A 3,903-nucleotide genomic window follows, 5' to 3' on the forward strand; every position below is an offset into this window, starting at 1 on the left:
TTGCTTGTTCTGGAGTCAGAAGGCCAGAAGGATAATAAGCTGAAGAGAATGACCTGCAGCCATCTTGTCAACAGACCATCCAGTGCTAAAGTGAAAGGTTTTCTGTTTCTAACTCAAGTCTTTTGGAGGTAATCTCTCTCACATTGACCTCCTTAAAGTTTGAGAATGCAATCTGTCACTGCATCAGACGAGGTCAAAAGTTATTTTTGTGCACTGCAGCTACAGGGGAATAAATCTGGTAGTTCTTACCAAGCATACAAACCGCAAAGCAGCATGCAATCAGGAGCTATGATGCAGCTAGATACCTGCAGTAAAAATCAAAGTTTTATCCTCATCAAGCATTCCCCCTCTGATAATGTCGTTCAGGGCAACATAAATAAAGGACTTGACTCTGCCTGAAAAGCACAGAGAGCGTTTGCCAGCCGCTTTGGGTGGCCATACTTTTTATGCAGGGCACTTCCTTTAAGCTTCTAATGACGAGTGACCCTTGCGTGAAGGGATCCTTAGAGACTAGGTCAGGCTTTTAGAGTCAGGGGAGTTCCTAGTGCACCGAGTCTATCACGCCTGGAAACCAGGCAATCAACTTGTGTATGAACCAACTCGATAAACTCCTTTTTTTAAAGCCCATAAGGAATAATTGTTCTTCAAGCAGCATGGGTTATTAAGACTTTATGACAGGCTGATCATTCATCATTAGCGCGTGACAACAACAATCCAATGTTTTAAAAAGAGGAAATCCATTCATGTTGTATGCTCGGGTGCGGAGTGACTTTAAGAGAGGACAAAGAGGTGTGAGTTGGTATGCTGCGAGCAAAGCCCCAGGAGCAACTGCTTTGACAAAGGGGACCAGACTGTTGACATCAATTCATAAACTAAACGGGGTCACTGCCTCTTTGAAGATCGAGACTTGACTTCCCACATGTCGTCACCCGACGAACACCTCAGGTGAACAACAAAAGTATTTAGCCTCTAAATGTATGTGGAGCATTTTTAATTTTATTTCTCTGTTCATCCAGATTGACCACATAGAGATAGCAATATTAAGAAAAACTGATAATCATATGTATTTATTCAACACGAACAGGCATATAAACTAAACTTTATTTAAAAAAAGGTTCCCTTAACTGCAGCTTTTAAATAATTTGGACCAAATATGTACAAACTGAGACATCCTACAGTTGAAAAACGAACTTGTCAGTGCTCGCTGCTGGACAAACAAACCTTAAAATTATTAGAATTTTGGCATTTCTGTACTGCAGTTTCTTGCAGCCCAGTCGCCAGAATAAAATGTTGGCATTGTACGCTTCTGCAAACCACATACAGACACATAAAATTGTTATGTTTCCTCTGCCTCAAATCAACACTTCTACAATATATTTCATGTCATGTTCAGATTACATGTGTAGATGAGAAGACTTTCATGGCAACCTTACTGTACTGTACTCAAAAACTAAGCTTGCTCATCGGGTACACACTGCCATGAAGCTGATGGGGAGGAATGAACACCAACCCCTCCAGTCCATATATGAACAGTCTGTTCTCAGGCAAGCTCAGAGGATATTGGCCAACCTATCACATATCCTCCACGCAGAATATGAGTTCTGAGACGATACAGAGTCCCCCACTGTAAACTCAATCGTTTTAAAAAATCATTTATGCCTACCTCTATCAAACTTTTTAACATAGCTACTTGCAGCTGAAGGGATTGTGCAATGGTTCCATGGGGCGTGTGCAATATATGTTATGTGCAATTTATTGTTGTGGCCGGACACATCTGGTGCTGTTTTTGTTTATGTAGTTTACTTAACTGTAACATGGAGGCTTTTATGTGCGCAGCATTTGAGTCCAAGACAAATTTCCCTACGGGCACATTAAAGTGTATTGTATTGTATCATAACGTATCGTATCATATCGTATCGCATTGTATCGTGAGTACTCTACTTGCCCACTAGCTAACCAAACCTGCCTATTTATCTGCAGACATGAGTTTGTTTACATTTGAGGCTGTACGTCTTTGTTTATTCAGTGTGTTATATGACCCACAGTCAGAATGGACACAATAAGAATAACAGCCGGACTGAGAAATACCGAAAGTGCTAAATGTCACTGATTTGTCAGTGATCCATCAGATAAATAATGTAGGCATGACATAATTTGGTCAAACGAGTCATTAAAGATTCAAGGGGGGTTGATACTGGAGAACAGGTATGAAAATATTTCCAGAAATGTCATGTCATTCAGTCCTTTCTCTTGAGTGTAAACAGCAGGTTATTACCCGCTGAGACACACTAAAGATTTAACATTTAACATATTGTCTATGTGCCAGATTTAAAGGGGCTCTATGTAACAGCTTGTTACAGTTTAAATGTATTAATCACTTTAGTATTGGCCACATGTGAGCAGATTGTAACGTGACACGAAAAATGAGATCTTGCCCGTCTCTCTCGGTCGTCTATACAAGCCCGTGGAAAAATTGTTTAAATTTTCCGGGACCGTCTAAAGTTCCACAGAGCCCCTTTAAACAAAAATTTGCAAAACCTTTTAATTGTGATTTGAAATGAAACGATTAGAAAGGAAATTGTAGGTTTTAAAATGGACGGGGAACGATAAAAATGGGCCTTATTTGACACATATCATTGGTGCGTTAAGACCTAATTTATATAGGTTTATTTTTCATTCTCTATAATCTACAGGTGTCCTAGAAAGTGGATTGCATATGCCACTTCCCACACATTCATTTGGAGATATATAAACTTAGTGTGCCACCTGCATTAAGCCTGAAATAAAGTATTCAATGTAGTTTTTTTTATATAGATCAGCTCCAGAGCTAATGCTTTAACCTACACCTGCCTAACTTCCCTCTCGTGTTTTACCCGTCTCCCCGTGTCACCCTGCTCTCCCTGCGCCGTGGTAACGCTGGTGTGAGAGCTAGATTGGTTACCACATGGCTTTTATCCAAGTCGAGGCGCCTGAGAGTGGACCGCTTGGAGAGTGGGAGCGCAGTCGCAGGTTCTCCATCGCCTGGTGCAAAGAGCCACCGTCACTCCGCATCGTCTGGGATCTTCCTTTATATAGACGAGAGACTTCACAAAACCACTTCACTCAACGCGGATCCAGATTGTTCTCCCCTTTTTTCCTTCTTTTGCCCCCTCTCTCCTGGTTGTTTTTTCTTTATGCCACCCCCCTGATCAGGCTAAACCATCCTGCGTTTTTGTAAAGGCGATTGTTAGTGCGCATCATCGCGGGAGCCAAAAGGAGGTTTGCCACTTGTTCATTAGGAGACTGGTGAGTAAGAGTCTGACTTACATGTCTTTGGTTTCTATTTGCATGATCGTTTCTGTGCATGACGTGCGTTTTTTGCTCGTCGATTGACTGCTTTTCTGCTGTTTGACTTTGATTGAGTGATTCTAACTTCCTAACAAGCTGCAAACTTACTTTAGGTGAGTAGATGATGATGGTTTGAACACATCTGAAGTTATTTTTGGATGCTAAATGCTGTATTACTGTGAAATCAAGCAAGGAGTAAGTACTGAAGTTAGTAGCTCAGCTGCATGTTGGTTTTGTAATCTGCACACTTCTGGTTGCACAACAGAAATGCACAATGTTGTTGTCCTTCATCTGAATTAATAGTTAATTAGGAAGCATCTCAATCCACACTGCTCCTTTCTTTATTCAGATTTGCAGTTACACAATAAGTGAAAATTAATTGGACTGCCTCACTTGATCTGAACCCTCACATACATATTCAATGGGCGTGGTTTTGCATTCATGGGACAGTCCCATTCACATTCAGATGTGCCAGGAAAATACAAGTTGGGTCCATTTAAAGTTTTGATTATGAGGTCACCTTTCTAAAAAATCTTTTCTTTTTGTCTTTGTTTCTCAGCGGGCTGCTGGAGCGTC

The sequence above is a fragment of the Pagrus major genome, chromosome 6 (assembly GCF_040436345.1).
Source record: "Pagrus major chromosome 6, Pma_NU_1.0".
NCBI lineage: Eukaryota > Metazoa > Chordata > Actinopteri > Spariformes > Sparidae > Pagrus > Pagrus major.